The sequence below is a fragment of the Myodes glareolus genome, chromosome 1 (assembly GCF_982192425.1).
Source record: "Myodes glareolus chromosome 1, mMyoGla1.1, whole genome shotgun sequence".
In the NCBI taxonomy this organism is placed as follows: Eukaryota; Metazoa; Chordata; class Mammalia; order Rodentia; family Cricetidae; genus Myodes; species Myodes glareolus.
In genome coordinates, this window is record NC_142026.1 from 73834845 (window position 1) to 73862680 (window position 27836).

General features: G+C 42.4%; 1 long non-coding RNA gene across 1 annotated transcript; it reads right to left on the reverse strand.

Annotated features, from left to right (window-relative positions):
* Positions 1-15302: 15302 nt before the first annotated feature.
* LOC148123472 (uncharacterized) lies at positions 15303-18955 on the reverse strand. Its single transcript, XR_015738728.1, has 3 exons — positions 18673-18955; positions 18320-18453; positions 15303-16389 (listed from the first exon to the last, which is right to left on the reverse strand). It is a non-coding gene; the product is annotated as an uncharacterized LOC148123472 (long non-coding RNA).
* Positions 18956-27836: the final 8881 nt, after the last annotated feature.

The following is a 27836-nucleotide window of genomic DNA, read 5'->3' on the forward strand; positions in this document are numbered from 1 at the left end:
AAAAAATCAGTTGCCCTCCTCTACACAAAGGATAAAGAAGCAGAGATGGATATCAGAGAAACTTCACCTTTCATGGTAGCCACAATAGCATAAAATATCTTGGGATAATTCTAACCAAGGAAGTGAAAGACCTATTTGACAAGAACTTTAAGTCTTTGAAGAAAGAAATTGAGGAGGTTACCAGAAAATGGAAAGATCTCCCTTGCTCTTGAATTGGGAGAATCAACATAGTTAAAATGGCAATTCTACCAAAAGTAGTCTATAGATTCAATGCAATCCCCATCAAAATCCCATCAAAATTCTTCACAGACCTTGAGAGAACAATAATCAACTTTATATGGAAAAACAAAAAACCCAGGATAGCCAAAACAATCTTATACAATAAAGGAACTTCTTGAGGTATAACCATCCCTGACTTCAAACTCTATTACAGAGCTACAGTATTGAAAACAGATTGGTATTGGTATAAGAACAGAGAAGTCGACCTATGGAATCGAATAGAAGACCCAGATATTAACCCACAAACGTATAAACACCTGATTTTCGCCAAGGGAGCTAAAGGTATACAATGGAAGAAGGAAAGCATCTTTAACAAATGGTGCTGGCATAACTGGATGCCAACCTGTAGAGGAATGAAAGTAGATCCATATCTATCACCATGCACAAAACTCAAGGGAATCCAGACCACGATTTACAGATACTGGTCAAAGCCAATAACCTAAGTCAAAGTTGCCCTGAGGCAAGGAACTCCATTTTGGGCAACAAATTCCACAGACAGATCAGGAATGAGCCAACCACCTGACTCAGAGTCTGTGATCTCTATCAGAACCAGAGTGGGACTGAACCAGTTACCTAAGACACAGAGACAGCAAGCTCCACCAGGAGCAGAAGCCAGGAGCAAACCCAGTCCCAGGACATGAGTGGATCAGGACGGAACCAGCGACCAGATCCAGAGTCAGAAATCTCCACCTCAACAGATTCAACTCCAAGCTAGGGACTTCTGCAGGAGGAGATCCAGACCAAGATTTACAGAAACAGATCAAAGCTACGCCAAAGTAAGCCTGGGACAGCAAACTCCAAGAGAGCAGGCCAAAGCACAGAAGACTGAGCTACCTCCCGGAACAGGACTAACCAATGGGGTAACTAGAACTGTGACACTGACTGTACCACAAGAAACAACCATCTGATCTTTGGATTCACTGGCACCTAGAAGATTATTCAACAGAATCTCAGACAGCCCCAACCACACCTATTAGAGGAAAATATAAGTAGAAAAGGTAAGATCACATGCTACACCTACCTAAAGAAAGATATGCCCATGAAGATACAAGAAGCTTACAGAACACCAAATAGACTGGATCCAAAAAGAGTCCTCTCGCCACATAATAATCAAAACATTAACATACAGAGTAAAGAAAGAATATTAAGAGCTGCAAAGGAAAAAAGCCAAATAACATATAATGGTAGACCTATCAGAACTACACCTGACTTCTCAGTGGAGACAATGAAAGCCAGAAGGTCATGGTCAAGCATTATGCAGACATTAAGAGACCACGTATGCCAGTCCTGAGTACTATACCCAGCAAAACTGTCAATCACCCCAGAAGGACAAAACAAGATACTCCATGACAATTCTAGATTTTACCAATACCTAGCCACAAACTCAGCCCTACACAAAATACTAGAAGTAAAACTCCAACTCAAGGAAGTTGGCTACACCAACAAAAACACAGACAATTGATGGTCTCATAGCAGCAAAGAAGAGAAAAATGCATAAATTAACATCACCAACAAAGAAAACTAAATTAAAAGGAGGAAGCAATGACTGGTCTTTAATATCCCTTAGTATAAATGGACACAACTCACCTTTAAAAAGGAGACTAAAAGATTGAATATGAAAACAGAATCCATCCTTCTTCTGTAAAAAGGAAACGAATCTCAACCTCAAAGACAGACATCTTCTCAGAGTAAAGGAGTGGGAGATATATTCCAATCAAATGAACCTAAGAAACAAGCTGGTGAAGCTATCCTAATATCTAACAAAATAGATTGCAAGCTAAAATCAGTCAAAAGAGACAAAGAAGTACATTTCGTATTAATAACAGAAAAAATCGAACAAGAAGAAATCTCAATACTGAACATCTATACCCCCCAAAAAAGGACACCCTCATGTGTAAAAGAAACACTTCAAAGCTTAAATCATACATTAAACTACACACGCTAATAGTGGGAGACTTGAACACTCTACTCTCATCACAGGACAAGTGAGTCAGACAAAAAAATGAACAGAGAAAAAAGGGAACTAACTGACATTATGACTTAAATGGACTTGACTGACATCTGTAGAATATTCCATCCGAACAAAAAGGAATATAACTTCTCAGCACCTCATGGAACCTTCTCAAAAATTGACCACATACTTGGTAACAAAACAAACCTCAACAAATACAAAAAAATGGAATTAATCCCATGTATCTTATCAAATCAGCATTGTTTAAAACTAGAATTCAACATCAATACTAATTCCATAAAACCCACAAACACATGGAAATTAAGTGATACTCACCTGAATCATCGTTGAGTCAAGGAGAAAATAAAGGGAGAAATTAAAGACTTCCAAATTCAATGAAAATGACCTCACAACATATCCAAATTTATGGGACACAACGAAAGCAGTGTTAAGAGGAAAGTTCATAACACTAAATGCCTACATAAAGAAGCTGAAAAAATCCCACACTCGTGAATTAATAGAACATTTGAAAACTTTAGAGCAAAAAGAAACAAACTCACCCAAGAGAACTAGACAGCAGGAAATAATCATATTGAGAGCTGAAATCAACAAAATAAAACAAAGAAAACAGTACAAAGAATCAATGTGACAAAGAGCTGGTTCCTTGAGAAAATCAACAAAATAGACAAACCTTTATCCAAACTAACCAAAAGGCAAAGAGAGAATATCCAAATTAACAAAATCAGAACTGAAAAGGAGGACATAACAACTGACACAGAGAAAATACAAGTATCATGTCATATTTCAAAAACCTGTACTCCACAAAATTGGAAAACTTAAAGGAAATGGACAACTTTCTGGATAAATATTACTTACCAAAATAAAATCAAGACCAGATAAGCAAATTAAACAAACCTATAACTGCTAAAGAAATAGAAACAGTCATCAAAATTCTTCCAACCAAAAAAAGCTCAGGACCAGATGGTCTCAGCTCAGAATTCAACAAGATTTTCAAAGAAGAACTAATACTAAAACTCCTTTAATTATGCCACATGATAGAAACAGAAGGAACATTGCCAAAGTCTTTTTATGAGACTACAATTACCATAATACTAAACCACAGAAAGACATTACTAAGAAAGGGAATTACAGACCAGTCTCACTCATGAACACTGATGCCAAAATACTAAATAAATACTGGCAAATCAAATCCAAGAACACATCACTGTTTGCTGATGATATGATAGTTTACATATGTGACCCCAAAAATTCTACCTAGGAACTTTTACAACTCATAAACACTTTCAGTAATGTAGCAGGATATAAAATTAGCTAAAAATTACCTGTACACAGATGATAAAAGGATTGAGAAAGAAATCAGAGAAACATCACCCTTCACAATAGCCACAAATAGCACAAAATATCTCAGAGTAACTCTAACCAAACAAGTAGAAGACTTATATGACAAGAACTTTAAGTCTTTGAAGAAAGAAATTTAAGAAGACACCAGAAAGTGGGAAGATCTACCATGCTCTTAGGTAGGGAGAATTAACATAGTAAAAATGACAATCTTACCAAAAGAAATCTACAGATTCAATGAAATGCCCATCAAAATCCCAGCATAATTCTTCACAAACTTCAAAAGAATGGTACTCAACTTCATATGGAAAAGCAAAAAATACAGGCTAGCCAAAACAATCATGTACAATAAAAGAACTTCTGGAGGCATCACAATCCCTGACTCCAAACTCTACTACAGAGCAACAGTACTGAAAACAGCCTGGTGTTGGCATAAGAACACACAGATGGATGAATGGAACCGAACTGAAGACCTAGATATTAATCCACACACCTTCGAACACCTGATTTTTGACAAAGAAGCAAAAAATATCCAATGAAAAAAACATATTTGGCCAGCCATCCCAGCTTCCATCCAGAGGGCCTTCCGAGTGGTGAGTTGATTCGGGCCACGGCAGGGGCCCCGGCGAGGGGGAGCTAGGACTTTCCCCGACCCCATAGACTCCCAGGTCAGCCTGCCCTGCTGGCTCCACCCTGCTAGCTTCCTGCCAGCCATCCCAGCTTCCATCCAGAGGGCCTTCCGAGTGGTGAGTTGATTCGGGCCACGGCAGGGGCCCGGCGAGGGGGAGCTAGGACTTTCCCCGACCCCATAGACTCCCAGGTCAGCCTGCCCTGCTGGCTCCACCCTGCTAGCTTCCCGCCAGCCATCCCAGCTTCCATCCAGAGGGCCTTCCGAGTGGTGAGTTGATTCGGGCCACGGCAGGGGCCCCGGCGAGGGGAAGCTAGGTCTTTCCCCGACCCCATAGACTCCCAGGTCAGCCTGCCCTGCTGGCTCCACCCTGCTAACTTCCCGCCAGCCATCCCAGCTTCCATCCAGAGGGCCTTCCGAGTGGTGAGTTGATTCGGGCCACGGCAGGGGCCCCGGCGAGGGGGAGCTAGGACTTTCCCCGACCCCATAGACTCCCAGGTCAGCCTGCCCTGCTGGCTCCACCCTGCTAGCTTCCTGCCAGCCATCCCAGCTTCCATCCAGAGGGCCTTCCGAGTGGTGAGTTGATTCGGGCCACGGCAGGGGCCCGGCGAGGGGGAGCTAGGACTTTCCCCGACCCCATAGACCCCCAGGTCAGCCTGCTCTACCTGCTCCACCCTGCTAGCTTCCCGCCAGCCATCCCAGCTTCCATCCAGAGGGCCTTCGGAGTGGTGAGTTGATTCGGGCCCGCGGCAGGGGCCCAGCAAGGAGGAGCTAGGACTTTCCCCGACCCCATAGACTCCCAGGTCAGCCTGCCCTGCTGGCTCCACCCTGCTAGCTTCCCGCCAGCCATCCCAGCTTCCATCCAGAGGGCCTTCCGAGTGGTGAGTTGATTCGGGCCACGGCAGGGGCCCGGCGAGGGGGAGCTAGGACTTTCCCCGACCCCATAGACTCCCAGGTCAGCCTGCCCTGCTGGCTCCACCCTGCTAGCTTCCCGCCAGCCATCCCAGCTTCCATCCAGAGGGCTTTCCGAGTGGTGAGTTGATTCGGGCCACGGCAGGGGCCCCGGCGAGGGGGAGCTAGGACTTTCCCCGACCCCATAGACACCCAGGTCAGCCTGCCCTGCTGGCTCCACCCTGCTAGCTTCCTGCCAGCCATCCCAGCTTCCATCCAGAGGGCCTTCCGAGTGGTGAGTTGATTCGGGCCACGGCAGGGGCCCGGCGAGGGGGAGCTAGGACTTTCCCCGACCCCATAGACCCCCAGGTCAGCCTGCTCTACCTGCTCCACCCTGCTAGCTTCCCGCCAGCCATCCCAGCTTCCATCCAGAGGGCCTTCGGAGTGGTGAGTTGATTCGGGCCCGCGGCAGGGGCCCAGCAAGGAGGAGCTAGGACTTTCCCCGACCCCATAGACTCCCAGGTCAGCCTGCAGTGCTGTGTCCACACTGCTAGGCTCTCCCGCCTGCCATCCCAGCTTCCATCCAGGTACAAATTTCTATATTTCTCCCCTCCCACTGAGGCCATAAAATTTCCCCAGTTCAGCTGCCTTGCACACTGGGCCTGCTCTGTAGGGGCATCCCGGAAAGAGGGAGTGCCTGTGCTTCAATACCCTGCCTGGGGAAAGGTAGGCATTCTGTCAGTGAACTCCCTGCCCAACAAGGGAACCTGACCCGATACCAGAAGTTCCAATAGAGAGCATTGGATCGAAGAGATGGGCAGACGCCAAGGCAAGACCTCCTCCAACAATCTGAAAAACAACATGAAAATATCAGATCCCAACGACCCTACAACAGAAGGATTTGAGCACTCTAACCCTGATGAAGTGGAAAAAAGTGCCATTATGAAAGCAATAGAGTCCCTTAAACAGGATATGAATAACTCCCTTAAGGAACTGGTCGAGAAGTATAACAAAAAGTTTGAAGAAATGAGTATAGAAATGGATGAGAAATATAACAAAAAGTTTGAAGAAATAAGTAAATCCGTGAGTGATACCCTGAGAAACCAAGAAAAATCAATCAAACAAGTAAAGGAAACAGTCCAAGAATTGAAAACTGAAATGGAGGCAATGAAGAAAACACAAAACGAGAACCGGCTGGATATGGAAAACCTAGGTAAACGAGCGGAGACTACAGAATCAAGCATAACCAATAGAATACAAGAGATAGAAGAACGAATCTCAGATTCTGAAGATACCATAGAGAAAATAAATGCTCTGGTCAGAGAAAACGGCAAATCCAACAAATTCTCTTCACAAAACATTCAGGAAATCTGGGACACAATAAAAAACCCAAATCTAAGAATAATAGGGATTGAAGAAGGAGAAGAACTGCAGATCAAAGGCCCAGAAAATATATTCAACAAAATTATAGAAGAAAACTTTCCCAACCTAAAGAACGATATTCCTATGAAGGTTCAAGAAGCATACAGAACACCGAATAGATTGGATCAGAAAAAAACATCCCCGCGTCATATAATAATCAAAACACAAAACATAAATATTAAAGAAAAAATTTTAAGAGCTGCAAAGGAAAAAGGTCAAGTAACTTATAAAGGTAAACCTATCAGGCTTACACCGGATTTCTCTATGGAAACCATGAAAGCCAGAAGATCCTGGATAGAGGTACTGCAGAAACTAAGAGACCATGGATGCAAACCCAGACTAATATACCCCGCCAAGCTACTGTTCACTATCAACGGAGAAAACAAAATATTCCAGGATAAAAACAAATTTAAACAATACGTAGCTACTAATCCAGCCTTACAGAGAATATTAGAAGGAAAATCACTACCGAAGGAATCCAACATTCCCAACATGGCCTACAATAACTCGAACATCTAGCGACCATTCACAAGCACAAATTAAAGAAGAAAAACACATATACTCTACTACCTAACAAAAAAAAAAATGACCGGAGTCAACAACCACTGGTCATTAATATCACTTAATATCAATGGACTCAATTCACCTATAAAGAGGCACAGACTTAGAGATTGGATACGAAAACAGGATCCAACATTCTGCTGTTTACAAGAAACACACCTCAACCACAAAGACAGACACCTACTCAGAGTAAAGGGTTGGGAAAAGGTTTTCCAAGCAAATGGACCTAAGAAAAAAGCGGGCGTGGCCATTCTAATATCTAACAAAATCGACTTCAAACTAAAATCACTCAGAAGAAATGGAGATGGACATTTCATACTCATAACTGGAACAATTCATCAGGAGGAAGTCTCAATCATGAATATCTATGCTCCTAATATAAAGGCACCCACATATGTAAAAGAAACTCTTCTAGAACTCAAGGCGGTCATCAAACCACACACACTAATAGTAGGAGACTTCAACACTCCTCTCTCACCAATGGACAGGTCAATCAGACAGAAACCAAACAGAGAATTGAGAGACCTATTGGAGGTATTGAATCAAATGGACTTAACAGACATCTATAGAACACTCCACCCAAATAGGAAAGAAAATACCTTTTTCTCTGCAGCTCATGGAACCTTCTCGAAAATTGACCACATACTCGGTAACAAAGTAAACTTCCACAGATACAAAAAAATATTAGTAACTACCTGTGTCTTGTCAGATCACCATGGACTAAAATTAGAATTCAACAACAATGCTCCCCCCAGGAAGCCAACAAACTCATGGAAACTGAACAGTCAACTACTAAATCACCCCTGGGTCAAGGAAGAAATAAAGAAAGAAATTAAAGTCTTCCTTGAATTTAATGAAAACAAAGACACAACATACTCAAACCTATGGGACACTATGAAAGCAGTGCTAAGAGGAAAGTTCATAGCACTAAGTGCCCAATTAAAGAAAGCGGAGAAAGCACACATTGGAGAATTAACAGCACAATTGAAAGATCTAGAAAAAAAAGAAGCTGATTCACCCAGGAGGTCTAGAAGACTGGAAATAATCAAACTGAGGGCTGAAATCAACAAAATAGAAACAGAGAAAACAATCCAAAGAATCAATGAATCAAAAAGCTGGTTCTTGGAGAAAATCAACAAGATTGACAAACCCCTAGCCAAGTTAATCAAATGGCAGAGAGAGAACATGCAAATTAATAAGATCAGAAATGAAAAGGGGGACATAACCACAGACACAGAGGAAATTCAGAGAATCATTAGATCTTACTATGAAAGTTTATATGCCACAAAGTTGGAAAATGTAAAAGAAATGGACACTTTTTTAGATAAGTACCATATACCAAAGTTGAACCAAGAACAGGTGAACAATCTAAATAGACCTGTTAGTCGCGAAGAATTAGAAGCTGTTATCAAAAATCTCCCTACCAAAAAAAGCCCAGGACCAGATGGTTTCAATGCAGAATTCTACCAGAACTTCCAGGAAGACCTAATACCTATACTCCTTAACGTATTCCACAATATAGAAACAGAAGAGTCATTGCCTAACTCCTTTTATGAAGCTACAGTTACCCTAATACCAAAACCACACAAAGACGCAACCAAGAAAGAGAATTACAGGCCAATCTCACTCATGAACATCGACGCGAAAATTCTCAATAAAATACTGGCAAACCGAATCCAAGAGCACATTAGAAAAATTATCCATTATGATCAAGTCGGCTTCATTCCAGAGATGCAGGGCTGGTTCAACATACGCAAATCTATCAATGTAATCCATCATATAAATAAACTGAAAGAAAAAAACCATATGATCATCTCACTAGATGCTGAAAAAGCATTTGACAAAATTCAACACCCATTTATGATAAAGGTGTTGGAGAGACTGGGGATACAAGGATCATACCTAAATATAATAAACGCAATATACAGCAAGCCGACAGCTAACATCAAACTGAATGGAGAGAAACTCAAAGCCTTTCCACTAAAATCAGGAACGCGACAAGGCTGTCCACTCTCTCCATACCTCTTCAATATAGTGCTTGAAGTTCTAGCAATAGCAATAAGACAACATAAGGAGATCAAGGGGATTCGAATTGGAAAGGATGAAGTTAAACTTTCGTTATTTGCTGACGATATGATAGTTTACATAAGTGACCCCAAAAACTCTACCAAAGAACTCCTACAGCTGATAAACACCTTTAGTAACGTGGCAGGATACAAGATCAACTCCAAAAAATCAGTGGCCCTCCTATACACAAAGGATAAAGAAGCAGAGAGGGAAATCAGAGAAGCATCACCTTTCATGATAGCCACAAATAGCATAAAATATCTTGGGGTTACTCTAACCAAGGAAGTGAAAGACCTATTTGACAAAAACTTTAAGTCTTTGAAGAAAGAAATTGAGGAGGATACCAGAAAATGGAAAGACCGCCCCTGCTCTTGGATTGGGAGAATCAACATAGTAAAAATGGCAATTCTACCAAAAGCAATCTATAGATTCAATGCAATCCCCATCAAAATCCCATCAAACTTCTTCACAGACCTTGAGAGAACAATAATCAAGTTTATATGGCAAAACAAAAAACCCAGGATAGCCAAAACAATCTTATATAATAAAAGAACTTCTGGAGGCATTACCATCCCTGACTTCAAACTCTATTATAGAGCTACAGTATTGAAAACAGCTTGGTATTGGCATAAGAACAGAGAAGTCGACCTATGGAATCGAATAGAAGACCCAGATATTAACCCACAAACTTATGAACACCTAATTTTCGACAAGGGAGCTAAAGGTATACAATGGAAGAAGGAAAGCATCTTTAACAAATGGTGCTGGCATAACTGGATGTCAACCTGTAAAAAAATGAAAGTAGATCCATATCTATCACCATGCACAAAAATCAAGTCCAAATGGATTAAAGACATCAACATTAATCCGTCTACTTTGAACCTGATAGAAGAGAAAGTGGGAAGTAGTCCACAAGATTTAGGCACAGGAGGCCTCTTCCTAAGCAGGACCCCAGCAGCACAGACAATAAGAGAAACAATGAATAAATGGGATCTACTGAAACTGGGAAGCTTCTGTAAAGCAAAGGACACTGTCAGTAGGACAAAAAGGCTGCCTTCTGACTGGGAGAAGATCTTCACCAACCCCTCATCAGACAAAGGTCTGATCTCCAAAATATACAAAGAACTCAAGAAACTAGGCACTAAAACTCTAATTAACCCAATTAAAAAATGGGGTACTGAACTTAACAGAGAATTCACAACAGATGAACTTCGAATGGCCAGAAGACACTTAAGGTCATGCTCAACCTCCTTAGCGATCAGGGAAATGCAAATCAAAACCACTTTGAGATACCATCTTACACCTGTCAGAATAGCTAAAGTCAAAAACACCAATGATATCCTATGCTGGAGAGGATGTGGGGTGAGGGGAACACTCATCCATTGTTGGTGGGAATGCAAACTCGTGCAGCCACTGTGGAAATCAGTGTGGCGGTTTCTCAGGAAACTGGGAGTCAACCTCCCTCAGGACCCAGCAATTCCACTCTTGGGAATATACCCTAAAGATTCCCGATCATACTACAAAAGCATTTGTTCTACTATGTTCATAGCAGCACTATTTGTAATAGCCAGAACCTGGAAACAGCCTAGGTGCCCCTCAATAGAAGAATGGTTAAAAAAGGTGTGGAACATATACACATTAGAGTTTTACTCAGCGGTAAAAAACAATGACATCTTGAATTTTGCATGCAAATGGATGGAAATAGAAAACGCTTTACTGAGTGAGGTAAGCCAGACCCAAAAAGAGGAACACGGTATGTATTCACTCATAAGTGGATTCTAACCATAATTAAAGGTCTTTGAGCCTATTATTCGTGATCCTAGAGAAGCTAAATAAGAAGATGAACCTGATGAAGATTATTTAGCTATCCACCAGGAGGTAGGAAATAGACAAGAGTCCCAGGTAACCTCGGGTGCATGGGGGGGAGGGAGGGTCGATGGAAGGGGAGAAGGTTAGAGAGAAGGGAGTAGGGGAAGAAAGGGGAAAGCTTGGTGGCCTGGGATGGGGGGGAGGGAGGAAGGATGAATATGGGATCAGGGAAGATTATATTTCAACTAAGGGACCCATTTTAGGGTTTACAGGAGACTTGATTATATATGGGATCCCAGGTCCAAGGAGAGATCCCCCAGATTGCTCTCTGGACAGAGGAGTGGGTGCCTGAATCGGCCGTGGCCCATGTCCATACTGATGTATATTTTGCTTATCACCATAGATCCTGCATCTGACGAAGGACGGCGATACAGTCGGTGACCCATATTGCAGCACCGGACTGAGCCCCCCGAGGTCCAAATGAGGAGCAGAAGGAGGAAGAACATGAAAAACGAAATCAGTACTGCGAGGGATGCTATCACCCACTGATACAAGGGAACGGATCTGATGAGAGTTTACAAAGGCCAGTTGGACTGGGACTGAAAGAGGACGTGATCTAACCAGACTCTCCGAATTTGGCCGGATTCTCTGACTGTGGCTGACCCGAAGTCTTTCTGAAAAGCCATTGACTATGACACTGGGACCTGTTTCCTCTACATATAATGGATTTTGGGGATCCAGTCTGTTTGGACACTCACCTTCCTGGACCTGGAGGGAGGGGGAAGGAACTGGAACTTCCCACAGGGCAGGAAACCCTGACTGCCCTGGGGGACGAAGAGGGAGGAGGAGGGGGAGTAGGGGGAGTGGGAGGGTGTTGGGAGGGGGGGTGGAAATGGAAACTTTTATAATTTAATAAAATTTACTAAAAAAAAAAAGAAAAAAACATATTTAACAAATTGTGCTGGCATAACTAGATATCAACATGTAGAAGAATGAAAATAGACCCACATCTATCACCATGCACAGAACTCAAGTCCAAATAGATCAAAGACCTCAACATAAAGCCAGCCACACTAAACCTTATAGAAGAGAAAGTGGGAAGTACACTTGAATTCACTGGCACAGGAGACCATTTCCTAAGTGTAAGCCCAGCTGCACAGACACTGACAGAAACAACTAATAAATGGGACCTCCTGTAACTAAAAAGCTTCTGTAAAGCAAAGGACGTGGTCAACAAGACAAAATGACAGCCTACAGAATGGGAAAAGATCTTCACTAACCCCACATCAAACAGAGGTCTGATCTCTAAAATATACAAAGTTCTCAAGAAATTGGTCATCAAAAGAACAAATAATCCAATTTAAAAAATGAAATACAGATCTAAACAGAGAACTTTCAACAGAGGAATCTAAAATAGCTGAAAGATACTTAGGGAAATGTTCAACATCCTTAGGCATCAGAGAAATGCAAATCAAAACAACTTTAAATTTCCATCTTACACCCGTAATAATGGCCAAGATCAAAAACATTGATGAAAACTTATGTTGGAGAGGTTGAAAGGTAAAAGGAACACTTTTGCATTGCTGGTGGGAGTTCTAGCTGGTACAGCCTCTTTGGATGTCAGTGTGGTTATTTCTCAGAAAATTAGAAAACAACCTTCCTCAAGACTCAGTAATACCACTTTTGGGTATTTATCCAAAGGATGCTCAATCATGCCACAAGGACATGTGCTCAACTCTGTTCATAGCAGCTCTGTTTGTCATAACCAGAACCTGCAAACAACCTATATTCCCCTCGACCGAAGAATAGATAAGGAAAATGTGGTACATTTACATAACAACAGAAAAAAATAATGACATCTTGAATTTTGCAGGCAAATGGATGAAGCTAGAAAACATCATTTTGAGTGAGGTAACCCAGACCCAGAAAGACGAACATCACATGTACACACTCATAAGTGGTTTTTAAACATAAAGTAAAGAAAACCAGCCCACAAATTACAATCCCAGAGAACCTAGACAACAATGAGAACTCTACGAGAGACAAACATAGATCGAATCTATATGGTAAGTAGAAAAAGACAAGATCTCCTGAGTAAATTGGGAGCATGGGGACCTTTGGAGAGGGTTGAAGGGGAAGAGAGAGGCAAGGAGGGGAGCAGAGAAGAATGTAGAGCTCAATAAAAATCAATAAAAAACTTCAAATTACTAAGTTGTGTTTTTTAACTATTTTAGACATTTTATATTTTTCAAAAACTTCACTTAGGTTTTAAAGATTTTATAATTAAAAATAAACTTCAGCTAGGCAAGATAGTTTAAGCCTTTAATCCCAGCACTTGGATGACCAAAGCAGCTGGGTCTCTAAGAGTTCCAGGCCAGCAAACACTACACGTGACCTTGTCTCAAAAATACAAAACAAATCAAAAAAGAAAAAACTATAATCGCCGGCAAAATCGCCGGCAAAAGTTGGGAGCACGGGGGTGGGGTGGGGTGGAGGTAAGGGGAGATGGGGAGAGAGAAGGGAGAAGGGGAGGATTGGGAAGAGTTTGGGGGAATCGAATGGTTGAGATGGAGGAAGGGTGGATATGGGGGCAGGGAAGTAGATATCTTAATTAAGGGAGCCATTTTCGGGTTGGCAAGAGACTTGGCTCTAGAGGGGTTCCAGGTATCCAAGGAGATGTCCCCAGCTAGGTCCTTGGGCAGCAGAGGAGAGGGTGACTGAACTGGCCTTAACCCATAGTCACACTGATGAATATCTTGAATATCACCATAGAACCTTCATCTGGCGATGGATGGAAATAGAGACAGAGACCCACACTGGAGCACTGGACTAAGCTCCCAAGGTCCAGATGAAGAATAGAAGGAGGGAGAACATAAACAAGGAAGTCAGGACCGTGACGGGTGTGTTCACCCACGGAGAAGGTGTGACTGATCTAATGGGGGCTCACCAAGGCCAGCTGGACTGGGAGTGATGGAGCATGTAATCAGACAGGACTCTCTGAGTGTGGCTGACAATGAGGGCTGACTGAGAAGCCAATGATAATGGCACTGGGTTTTGATTCTACTGCATGTATTGACTGGCTTTTTGGGAGCCTAGTCTGTTTGGATGCATACCTTCCTAGACCTGGATGGAGGGGGGACAGCCTTGGACTTCCCACAGGGCAGGGCACCCTGACTTCTCTTAGGAGTGGAGAGGGAATGGGAGGAGTAGTGGGGAAGGAAGAGGGAAATGGGAGGAGGTGGAAATTTTTAATAAATAAATAAATTTAAAAAATCAATTTTAAAAAATACAATTTTGAACTTACAGAAAATGTTCTAGAGGGCAGTAGAGACATAGTTCTTTGGTTGATAGTACTGGTTGCTCTTCCAGATGGCCTGAGTTCAAATCCCAGCATGAGTTCACAACTGCCTGCTAACTCTAGCTCCAGGGATAACCGACACTTCTGGCCTTCAAGAGCACCTGCACTAATGTGCATATACTCACATGCACACACACACACACACACACACACACACACACACACACCTAAAAATAATTTTGAAGTAAATAAGTTTAAAAATAAATATATATTTAACATAACTAATTTGGTATAGTTAGATATGTATGTTTCTTATGAAATTATCAGTATAACCTATATAATAAACATATCTGATTTCTCTTAGTTTCCTTGTACTGCCTTCATTTCCTGTTGCTACATATTTTGTAATAACATGATGTCCTCAGTTCAATTCCTAGGAACCGCATGGTGGCTCACAAAAATCTCTAGTGGTATCTGATGCCCTCTTCTGGCATAAAATCATGCATGCATATAGAGTGCATAAATAAATAAATCTTTAAAAGAAACAAGTAACAAATAACAAGATGTTGATATCTACTCTCTAGGAAAATATTCTATGAAATGGGGTCTCACTTAGTTGTTCATGCTGGGTTTGAACTCATGACCTAACGAGACACTTTGACTTCAGTGCCTTGAGTAAGATGGTACTATGTATGTACGACCAACTATGATTGCAGTTGTCTAATAACACTAAACCCTTTTGCCAACCATACAATGTATTTCTAGAACTTATTTACTTTACGCAAAGTGAATTTTTACACTGTTGTTAACCACTGAATGAGTCGGACACTATTGCAAGAAAGCTTCTGTATTAAAGTACCTTCAAAGTGTCTTTCCTGCACAAAGGTAAATTTTTGAGATTGTTGAGCATGCCCAAAGTCTCTCCTGCCTCTCTTTCATAATATGGTCTGAGAATCCCCAGTTTCCTGTCTGCTATGAATGTATGGTTCATGCCAAGTAAGCTTGCTTAGAGGTGTTTCTCTTTTTGACAGAGACCACATTTTTTATTGTTTTTATTGAGCTATACATTTTTCTCCACTCCTCTCTTTTCCTCCCCTCTTCCCTTCTACGCTCTCCTGTAACCCCACCTCCCAATTTACTCAGGAGATCTTGTCTTTTTCTCCTTCATATGTAGATCCATGTATGTCTCTCTTAGGGTCCTCTTTGTTGTCTAGATCTCCTGGGGTTATGGACTGTAGGTTGGTTTTCCTTTGCTTTATGTCTAAAAGCCACTTATGAGTGAGTACATATGATATTTGTCTTTCTTGGTCTGATTTTTTCTAGATCCATCCATTTGTCTGCAAATTTCAAGATGTCGTTATTTTTTACTGTTGTGTGGTACTCCATTGTGCAAATATAGCACAGCTTCTTTATCCATTATTTAGTTGAGGGGCATCTAGGTTGTTTCCAGGTTGACAGAGACCATATTAATGACACACACTGAGCATGTCTACATGTAGGCTGTCTTCCATTATTATTGTGCTGCAAGGTGACTATGTCCCAAAGAGCTTATGATGACTGTTGCAGATTTTGAGTCATATGTTCCATTCCATGATCTTCTTGGGCTGCCCAAAATATATGTACAATCTTCTTTTCTTATATTCTGTCCTTACATAAAGAAGTTTCATACTCCTAAAGTTGTTTTTGACATGAGAATATATGGGCTCCCTGCATAAAATCCTATGCCTCCTTTCTTCAAAAACCACTTGCTCTCCTCATTTGCTGTGTACAATAAGCCCATTTTCACTCTTTCATTTTCTGACTGTTTGTTTTTGGATTTCCACCTACTTAATGTGACTCAGTTAGAAATGGATGGGTCAGATCAAATGTTCTGCTGAAAATAACAGGGCTTTTTGCTATTAACTCCCAACAGGAGAAGGCACAAAGAAAGGCATTCTGCACTTTGTTGACACTCTGCACTGATGGAAATGGGTCTTGAGGTGAAATGCTCTCCAGTTTTATCTGTTAATAAGTTCATGTGCTGACATCTATTTAGGCTGCTGCCATTACTTGGTGATTGTAGGTACGAATTTCACAAACATGAGCACGCTTGCAATCTTGACATCAGTATGTTTGCATAAGAACCTAGATAGAAAGTACAAAACTTTTAGGTAGCTCCATTTTGAATTTATTTATTTTACTAATTTTGTTAAATATTTGTCCATACAAGAGGACAGGTTTCAAAATAATAGTTTTTATCAGTGTACTTTATTCATAGTCCTCTGTTAGGTTATCCTCACTTCCCCTCTCCAGTGTGTGAGTTCCCTTTTTCTGTCTAAATATAACCGTTAAGGTCTCATTTCCTTCTCTGGCTATGTGAGACCTAAAAAAGCAGAATTCCAAGGGTCACCAGAACCAAAACAGCAAAAGTGATCTGGATGAGATTCTCCACCCTGTGATCCTGGGAACTGTACAAAGAAATTACAACAAAGGAAGGTCAGAGGAAACATGTATGCTCACACAGGGCACATGCCTCCTATGGACAAGACTGTACCTTCTGTATCTATCTATTTCCATATCTAAGGCTTCTTCTTGGTCAGGTGTTTCAGTGTCTGACTTGTTCTGTAATGGGCTGAACTGTTCCCAGGAAATAAAGAAGCAGAAGAGCATATTTATCCTGATGAAATGCAATGTTCCCCTGAGGACCTCTTATGTCTTATTTTTATGACTTAAGATAGACTATCATTTATTTTATGTGCATTGGTGCTTTGCCTGCGTGTATGTCTGTATGAGGATGTTGGATCCCCTGGAACTGAAGTTACAGACAGTTGAGAGACATCATGTGAGTGTTGGGAATAAAACTGGGTCCTCTGGGAGAGCAACCAGTGTTCTTTTTTATTTGTTTATTTTGCATATCCACCACAGTTCCCCTCTCTCTTCTACACCTGTTCCCTCCCCTTACCCCCCTTCTACACCCCCATCCACTCCTCCTCCATCTCCAGCCAGAGATACATAGAGAGACCCTGTCTTACAATTTAAAAAAATACTTTCTCCCTTCCTTTCTTCCTCCCCCCTCCCCCCGGCTGCTGTGTGTGTGTGTGTGTGTGTGTGTGTGTGTGTGTGTGTGTGTGTGTGTGTGTTTTCTGTGGCCTCATTTAGCCACATCCCATTTTAGTTTCTTTAAAAGTAAGACTCATGGAAATGTATGGAGGAAACCTCAAAAATTATTGTGTCAATCACGGAGCTTCCTCACCTGACACCAGGAGCTTCAAAGGGTTACTAGATTCTGACCACACATATGGATTGATCTTGTAATTGCCATAGCATTTGCACGTCCATTTCTGCCAAAGGTCACAGAACCCACAGAGAACAGGGCCTGGAACTGTTCAGTGGGTACCTGTTGTGCATGTATAGTCCTGGATAGTCTGTGTTCTCCTTCCTCAGTCAAAATAAACTATCATATCCCAGTGAAGAATCACACTGAATTGTCATCTTCCCTCCTGAGGTTTCTTCAGAACTGGGAAAAACTGAGATGGTGGGTTTTCTGTAGTATCCAACAAGAGAAGAAGGCAGCGAGGTGTGATGGCACAAGCCTTTAATCCCAGCACTCAGGAGGCTGAAGCAGGTGGAACTGTACCTTCAAAGCTAGCCTGGTCTATATGGCAAGTTCCAGGACAGCTGAAGCTGTATAATAGAGAGACCATGACTAAAAAGACAAAAAGCATGAGAATAAAAAGATGAGGGGGAGGGAGAGGCAGAAGGAGGAGGAGGAGAAGAAGGAGAAGGAAGGAGGAGGAAAAAGGAGGAGGAAGAGAAGCAGAAGGCGGCCAGAATGTGTAAACTGACAAACTGACTCACAAATTCTTCCCCTTGAACTGGGCTGTGAGAAAAAACATTCCTGCCAGAATACCCCTTCTAAATGGCAGATCTGGGAACTGAGATCCATGAGTGTCCCCTTACCTGTCACCACCAGCTCCAGGGGCTCACTGTGCTCTGAACAGCTAGCACGGCTCAGTTAGTAACAATGAGAACACCCTGCCTGATGATCTGATAAAAATGAAATAGTGAAAGTCACCTTGTTTTTGTGCTCCAATGAAGTCTGTCTGTAAAAGGATGATGGGCTTCCTTCTCTTTCCAGATGATACTCAAGAGCCTCAAAGGTACTCTAACACCAGATGCTCATAGTTGTCCCCCAAGTGATCACAGAATCTGGTTCAGCCCAGATGGTGGACACAGAGCGTGTCCCAGAAAAGAAGCCAGAAGCTAGTTACTAGGACGCTCATTTCTCAGATCATTGTTTGCAAGCTCAGAACTGTCCAGTCTTCCCAAATTTCAGCCCACATCTACTGTTTCCCATCCCCTCTACCTGGTATGACACATTGTCCCAAGTACAGTGGAGGCATCTGGGACAGCTGGGAATACACTCACCAACCAACACTGCTTTCTTGTAGCCCAGACTCAGCCCTGAAAGAGATTGTCCTGTGAGAAGTTCATCCTGAAAGCTGAGGAGCTCCCCTCCAACCAAGAGGCTCCTGCGCCCTTGGATTCTCCTCACACTCCAGGTCCTGTCTTGGACTCTCCTTGACTTAGGTGAATCTTTCCCCTTTTCACATCTCACTGAGGCTGAACAGGACCATAAGGGTGAGAGCCATGGTATCTTCTCTCTCTAACTACTGTTGTTCAGGCAGTCTGATGAACAGACACGCAGGGTGTGGCCTTTGTTGGCCTTGTGTTCCCAGAGAGGAAGGCACTAAAAGCCCCACAGGAAGAGGAACTGACCACCTCAGGAGCTTGGTCTTCATATTCTTAGGTCTGGGGCACAGGCAGTGGTGGGAACAAGACTGTTGACACTTTAAATAGAAAGGAGTTCTTTCCCAGGTCCATGGACATATGACTTAATGGTGTTCGTTTTAATAAGTCAGGATATAAACCCCTCAGGTGAGGGAGGCTGAGGGCTGGTCCTTCCATCTCAGAGGAACGCCACAGGGCCTCCTTCCCCTCCATCCTGTCATGCATCTACACAGTACTGTGTGGTCCTTACCATGGCCAGAATCCTCCAAACCCTGAAGGTGTTCTGAAGAAGATACACGTCGGTGTTTCAAGGAAAACACTTCATTCTAGACATGAGCCTGGAGGGATGAAGAGGAATAAGAAAGGAAAAAATAGGTTATCAGGGCTCAGTGTGAGGGCTTCACCAACTGCTCCTTTCTCATTTACTTGCTTTTTTCTTACCAAATCACACTTGTTTGTCCCCAGAGTTATTGGGCTGGCAGTCAGGACCCCAAAACCCCTCGCAATCCAAGTTCAAGCACTTGTTCTCAATAGAACAAATAGAAGGACAGAAGTAGTAGTGAAAAACAAAGAGGGGTAATGTATTCAGTGTGACAACTCTGAGAAAATCTGTTCTGCAGAAGGATGCTGGTCTCCTTCCTGGAGTAAGGCTGTGGTTTTATTGCCCCAAACTTCCTTCTTCTGGCTTCTTCATTTCTGTAAGACATTATGGCTCCTCTTAACCCTTCTCTATGGACCAGTTCATGTCATTTCTTCTTCCTCATCCCCACCCTTTTGTTCTTTCCTCACTTTCTCCTCTCTCCTGACAACAAATCCTAGCCTGATAAAGTCTGCCTGTCTAGTTACTAATACTCACTAGAAGAAATTATCCAGTTTCCCCTTGAGACATGGGGAAAAATATTTACCAATGGCCTCCATCCCATATTCTTCAAGGTGAAAACGTTGTGACACCACCTCTCAGGTTGTTGTGAGGGTCATCCAATATAGTGGCATTCTCATTTTTCAGAATAAGACATGGGATCAAGAGTACTTGTGGTAGAAATAACTCATTAGTGCTCCACATCTGCCCCCCCTACTGCACAGGAACATAAGATGCTATACTGCAGATGCTCTACAACACAAGCTCCACACTTAGGAAAATTATTAACCAAAGCTTATCTTAGAAATTTTATCAAAGAGCCTGGAGATAAAGTTCAAGAGTAAAGAGCACTGCTTGATCTTCCAGAGAACCTGAGTTTGATTCCCAGCACCCACAATGAGTGGCTCACAGCTGTCTGTTGTGTAGTGTCCCAGCACCAGGAGATCTGACACAGTATTACAGCTTCTGTGGCGACACACACATGCATGCACACAATACACACACACACACACACAGAGAAAGAGAGAGAGAGAGAGAGAGAGAGAGAGAGAGAGAGAGAGAGAGAGCACATGCATTCACACATATACATAAATAAAAAGTTATTTTTTTAAAGTTTCACCAAGGCCCCCACTGCTGCGGGCCCTTTGTCTCCTGAGTCCTGGGAAGACCAGCTAGCCCTGTTGCCCTGCTGAGCAGTTCTTCCCAGAGAGGTGAGTGGGTGCTAGCCTGGGCAGCCTGCCTGCCTCTCCGGGAAGGGAGCACAGCCCTGCCCCCCTCAGCTTCTGCGGCAGGGTCTTCGGTGTTCCAAGAGACCCTCCCCTCCCCCCACTGCTGCGGGCCCTTTGTCTCCTGAGTCCTGGGAAGACCAGCTAGCCCTGTTGCCCTGCTGAGCAGTTCTTCCCAGAGAGGTGAGTGGGTGCTAGCCTGGGCAGCCTGTCTGCCTCTCCGGGAAGGGAGGACAGCCCTTCCCCCCTCAGCTTCTGCGGCAGGGTCTTCGGTGTTCCAAGGGACCCCTCCCCTCCCCCCACTGCTGCGGGCCCTTTGTCTCCTGGGTCCTGGGAAGACCAGCTAGCCCTGTTGCCCTGCTGAGCAGTTCTTCCCAGAGAGGTGAGTGGGTGCTAGCCTGGGCAGCCTGTCTGCCTCTCCGGGAAGGGAGGACAGCCCTTCCCCCCTCAGCTTCTGCGGCAGGGTCTTCGGTGTTCCAAGGGACCCCTCCCCTCCCCCCACTGCTGCGGGCCCTTTGTCTCCTGGGTCCTGGGAAGACCAGCTAGCCCTGTTGCCCTGCTGAGGAGTTCTTCCCAGAGAGGGCTGAGGAGTTCTATCCAGAAAGTGCTGAGGAGTTTCATCCAGAGTGGGGGAGATGGGCAGGCGCCAATGCAAGAATTCCTCCAACAACCTGAAAGGCAACATGACATCGCCAGAATCCAGGGAGCTCGAAACTAGAAGAATTGAACACCCTACTCCAGAAGAAATAGAAGAAATCGACTCTAAGCGCTTCTTTATGAAAATAATAGAGGAAATTAAACAGGAGGTGAAAATCTGCCGTAAAGAAATGGAAGATAAGTATAACAAAAAAATTGAGGAAATGAGTAATGAATTGGAAGAGAAATATACCAAAAAGTTTGAAGAAATGAGTAAATCCGTAAATGAAATTATGGGAAACCAAGAAAAAACAATCAAACAGGTAATAGAAACAGTTCAAGATTTGAAAACTGAAATGGAGTCAATGAAGAAATCACAAACCGAGGGCCGGCTGGCTATGGAAAATCTGGGTAAACGAACAGAGACTTCAGAAACAAGCTTAACCAATAGAATACAAGAGATAGAAGAGAGAATCTCAGACTCTGAGGACACCATAGAGAAATTAAACACTCTGTCCAAAGAAAACAGCAAATCCAACAAATTCTCATCACAAAACATTCAGGAACTGTGGGACACAATAAAAAAACCAAATCTAAGAATAATAGGAGTAGAAGAAGGAGAAGAATTGCATTTCAAAGGTCCAGAAAATATACTCAACAAAATTATAGAAGAAAACTTTCCCATCCTAAAGAACGATATTCCTATGAAGGTTCAAGAAGCATACAGAACACCGAATAGACTGGACCAGAAAAAAACATCCCCTCGTCATATAATAATCAAAACACAAAGCATTCAGACTAAAGAAAGGATATTGAGAGCTGCAAAGGAAAAAGGTCAAGTAACTTATAAAGGTAAACCTATCAGACTTACACCAGACTTCTCGATGGAAACCATGAAAGCCAGAAGGTCCTGGATAGAGGTACTGCAGAAACTAAGAGACAATGGATGCAAACCCAGACTACTTTACCCAGCCAAGCTATTGTTCACTATCAATGGAGAAAACAAAATATTCCAGGATAAAAACAAATTTAAACAATACGTAGCTACTAATCCAGCCTTACAGAGAATACTAGAAGGAAAATCACAACCCAAGGAATCCAACATTCCCAACACTGCCTACATTAACTCAGACATCTAGTGACCCTTCACAAGCACAACTCAAAGAAGGAAAACACATACACGCTACTACCCAAAAAAATGACCGGATTCATCGATCACTGGTCATTAATATCACTTAATATCAATGGTCTCAACTCACCTATAAAGAGGCACAGACTTAGAGATTGGATACGAAAACAGGATCCAACATTCTGCTGTCTACAAGAAACACACCTCAACCATAAAGACAGACACCTACTCAGAGTAAAGGGTTGGGAAAAGATTTTCCAAGCAAATGGACCTAAGAAACAAGCGGGTGTGGCCATTCTAATATCTAACAAAATCGACTTCAAATTAAAATCAATCAGAAGAGATGGAGATGGACATTTCATACTCATAACAGGAACAATTCATCAGGAAGAAGTCTCAATCTTGAATATCTATGTCCCTAATATAAAGGCACCCACATATGTAAAAGAAACTCTTCTAGAACTCGAGGCAGTCATCAAACCACACACACTAATAGTAGGAGACTTCAACACTCCTCTCTCACCAATGGACAGGTCAAACAGACAGAAACCTAACAGAGAAATAAGAGATTTACTGGAGGTACTGAATCAAATGGACTTAACAGACATCTATAGAACACTCCACCCAAATAGGAAAGAGTATACCTTCTTCTCTGCAGCTCATGGAACCTTCTCGAAAATTGACCACATACTTGGTAACAAAGCAAACTTCCACAGATACAAAAAAATATTAGTGACCACCTGTGTCTTGTCAGATCACCATGGATTAAAATTAGAATTCAACAACAATGGTACCCCCAGGAAGCCAACAAACTCATGGAAGTTGAACAGTCAACTACTAAATCACCCCTGGGTCAAGGAAGAAATAAAGAAAGAAATTAAAGTCTTCCTTGAATATAATGAAAACAAAGACACAACGTATTCAAACCTATGGGACACTATGAAAGCAGTGCTAAGAGGAAAGTTCATAGCACTAAGTGCCCACCTAAAGAAAACAGAGAAAGCACACATTGGAGACTTAACAACACACTTGAAAGCTCTAGAAAAAAAAGAAGCTGATTTACCCAGGAGGAGTAGAAGACTGGAAATAATCAAACTGAGGGCTGAAATCAACAAAATAGAAACACTGAAAACAATTCAAAGAATCAATGAAGCAAAAAGCTGGTTCTTGGAGAAAATTAACAAGATTGACAAACCCCTATCCAAACTAATCAAACGGCAGAGAGAGAACTTGCAAATTAATAGGATCAGAAATGAAAAGGGGGACATAACCACAGACACAGAGGAAATTCAGAGAATCATTAGATCTTACTACGAAAGTTTATATGCCACAAAGTTGGAAAATGTAAAAGAAATGGACATTTTTTTAGATAAGTACCATATACCAAAGTTGAACCAAGACCAGGTGAACAATCTAAATAGACCTGTTAGTCGTGAAGAACTAGAAGCTGTTATCAAAAATCTTCCTACCAAAAAAAGCCCAGGACCAGATGGTTTCAATGCAGAATTCTACCAGAACTTTCAGGAAGAGCTAATACCTATACTCCTTAACGTATTCCACAATATAGAAACAGAAGAGTCACTGCCTAACTCCTTTTATGAAGCTACAGTTACCCTAATACCAAAACCACACAAAGACACAACCAAGAAAGAGAATTACAGGCCAATCTCACTCATGAACATCGACGCGAAAATTCTCAATAAAATACTGGCAAACCGAATCCAAGAGCACATTAGAAAAATTATCCATTATGATCAAGTCGGCTTCATTCCAGAGATGCAGGGCTGGTTCAACATACGCAAATCTATCAATGTAATCCATCATATAAATAAACTGAAAGAAAAAAACCATATGATCATCTCACTAGATGCTGAAAAAGCATTTGACAAAATTCAACACCCATTTATGATAAAGGTGTTGGAGAGACTGGGGATACAAGGATCATACCTAAATATAATAAAAGCAATATACAGCAAGCCGACAGCTAACATCAAACTGAATGGAGAGAAACTCAAAGCCTTTCCACTAAAATCAGGAACACGACAAGGCTGTCCACTCTCTCCATACCTCTTCAATATAGTGCTTGAAGTTCTAGCAATAGCAATAAGACAACATAAGGGGATCAAGGGGATTCGAATTGGAAAGGATGAAGTTAAACTTTCGTTATTTGCTGACGATATGATAGTGTACATAAGCGACCCCAAAAACTCTACCAAAGAACTCCTACAGCTGATAAACACCTTTAGTAACGTGGCAGGATACAAGATCAACTCCAAAAAATCAGTGGCCCTCCTATACACAAAGGATAAAGAAGCAGAGAGGGAAATCAGAGAAGCATCACCCTTCATGATAGCCACAAATAGCATAAAATATCTTGGGGTTACTCTAACCAAGGAAGTGAAAGACCTATTTGACAAAAACTTTAAGTCTTTGAAGAAAGAAATTGAGGAGGATACCAGAAAATGGAAAGACCTCCCCTGCTCTTGGATTGGGAGAATCAACATAGTAAAAATGGCAATTCTACCAAAAGCAATCTATAGATTCAATGCAATCCCCATCAAAATCCCATCAAACTTCTTCACAGACCTTGAGAGAACAATAATCAAGTTTATATGGCAAAACAAAAAACCCAGGATAGCCAAAACAATCTTATACAATAAAAGAACTTCTGGAGGCATTACCATCCCTGACTTCAAACTCTATTATAGAGCTACAGTATTGAAAACAGCTTGGTATTGGCATAAGAACAGAGAAGTCGACTTATGGAATCGAATAGAAGACCCAGATATTAACCCACAAACTTATGAACACCTAATTTTCGACAAGGGAGCTAAAGGTATACAATGGAAGAAGGAAAGCATCTTTAACAAATGGTGCTGGCATAACTGGATGTCAACCTGTAAAAAAATGAAAGTAGATCCATATCTATCACCATGCACAAAAATCAAGTCCAAATGGATTAAAGACATCAACATTAATCCGTCCACTTTGAACCTGATAGAAGAGAAAGTGGGAAGTAGTCTACAAGATTTAGGCACAGGAGGCCTCTTCCTAAGTAGGACCCCAGCAGCACAGACAATAAGAGAAACAATGAATAAATGGGATCTACTGAAACTGGGAAGCTTCTGTAAAGCAAAGGACACTGTCAGTAGGACAAAAAGGCTGCCTTCTGACTGGGAGAAGATCTTCACCAACCCCTCATCAGACAAAGGTCTGATCTCCAAAATATACAAAGAACTCAAGAAACTAGGCACTAAAACTCTAATTAACCCAATTAAAAAATGGGGTACTGAACTTAACAGAGAATTCACAACAGATGAACTTCGAATGGCCAGAAGACACTTAAGGTCATGCTCAACCTCCCTAGAGATCAGGGAAATGCAAATCAAAACCACTTTGAGATACCATCTTACACCTGTCAGAATAGCTAAAGTCAAAAACACCAACGATAGCCTATGCTGGAGAGGATGTGGGGTGAGGGGAACACTCATCCATTGTTGGTGGGAATGCAAACTCGTGCAGCCACTGTGGAAATCAGTGTGGCGGTTTCTCAGGAAACTGGGAGTCAACCTCCCTCAGGACCCAGCAATACCACTCTTGGGAATATACCCTAAAGATTCCCTAACATACTACAAAAGCATTTGTTCAACTATGTTCATAGCTGCACTATTTGTAATAGCCAGATCATGGAAACAACCTAGGTGCCCCTCAATAGAAGAATGGTTAAAAAAGGTGTGGAACATATATACATTAGAGTTTTACTCGGCGGTAAAAAACAATGACATCTTGAATTTTGCATGCAAATGGATGGACATAGAAAACGCTTTACTGAGTGAGGTAAGCCAGACCCAAAAAGAGGAACACGGTATGTATTCACTCATAAGTGGATTCTAACCATAATTAAAGGTCTTTGAGCCTATTATTCGTGATCCTAGAGAAGCTAAATAAGAAGATGAACCTGATGAAGATTATTTAGCTATCCACCAGGAGGTAGGAAATATACATGAGTCCCAGGTAACCTCGGGTGCATGGGGGGGTGGGAGGGTCGATGGAGGGGGAGAGGACTAGAGAGAAGGGAGTAGGGGAGGAACGGGGAAAGCTTGGTGGCTGGGGATGGGGGGGAGGGAGGTAGGATGAATTTGGGATCAGGGAACAATATATTTCAACTAAGGGAGCCATTTTAGGGTTTACAGGAGACTTGATTATATATGGGATCCCAGGTCCAAGGAGAAATCCCCCTGATTGCTCTCTGGACAGAGGAGAGGGTGCCTGAATCGGCCGTGGCCCATGACCATACTGATGTATATTTTGCTTATCACCATAGATCCTTCCTCTGGCGAAGGACGGCTATGCAGTCGGAGGCCCACATTGGAGCACCGGATTGAGCCCCCCCGAGGTCCGGAGGGGGAGCGGAAGGAGGAGGAACATGAAAAACGAAATCAGTACTGCGAGGGATGCTATCACCCACTGATACAAGGGAACGGATCTGATGAGAGTTTACCAGGGTCAGCCGGACTGGGACTGAACGAGGACGTGATCTAGCCAGATTCTCGGAATTTGGCCGGATTCTCTGACTGTGGCTGGCCCGGGGTCTTTCTGAAAAGCCATTGACTATGACACTGGGACCTGTTTCCTCTGCATATGCTGGATTTTGGGGATCCAGTCTGTTTGGACGCTCGCCTTCCTGGACCTGGAGGGAGGGGGAGGGAGCTGGAGCTTCCCACAGGGCAGGAAACCCTGACTGCCCTGGGGGATGGAGGGGAAGGAGGGGGGGAGTGGGGGGAGTGGGAGGGTGTTGGGAGGGGGGGCGGAAATGGAAACTTTTATAATTTAATAAAATTTACAAAAAAAAAAAAAAATAAAAAAAATAAAAAAAAAATAAAGTTTCACCAAGGAAGCAATGTTTAATTGCTGTGACCTCTGAAGCATGGTGCACCTCTACGGTGCTTTCAATGAGAACTACCATAGACCTGTGTATTTGAACACTTGGTCCCCATTTGGTGACATTATTTGGGGGGATATTATGGAACTTTTAGGACATGGGAGACTTTCTGGAGAAAGGTCATTGGAGGTGGGCTTTGATAATTTATAGTCTTGACCCATGTCCGGTTCAATGTCTCTGCTTCTTGTTGGGAATCTTAGACCCACAACCTGCTGTCATGCTGTCCTTTCAGTTATGGATGGTCTAACCCTCTAGAACCATAAGTAAAAGCATACTTTAGTCTATAAGTTGCTTCTAGTCATGATATTTTATCAGAGCAACAGAAAAGTAATTAATGTGAACCTCCTTCTGCTATAAAGATTATGTGTTGTTGGTTCTTCATTTTCTTGCTGGACTATAGCTCATAAAGCATAAATTTAACTATTAACACTTCAAAGTATGTAATTCAACAACACTTAATAAATTCTCAATGATACACAGCTACCACCATAATCTGATCTAGCTGTCACC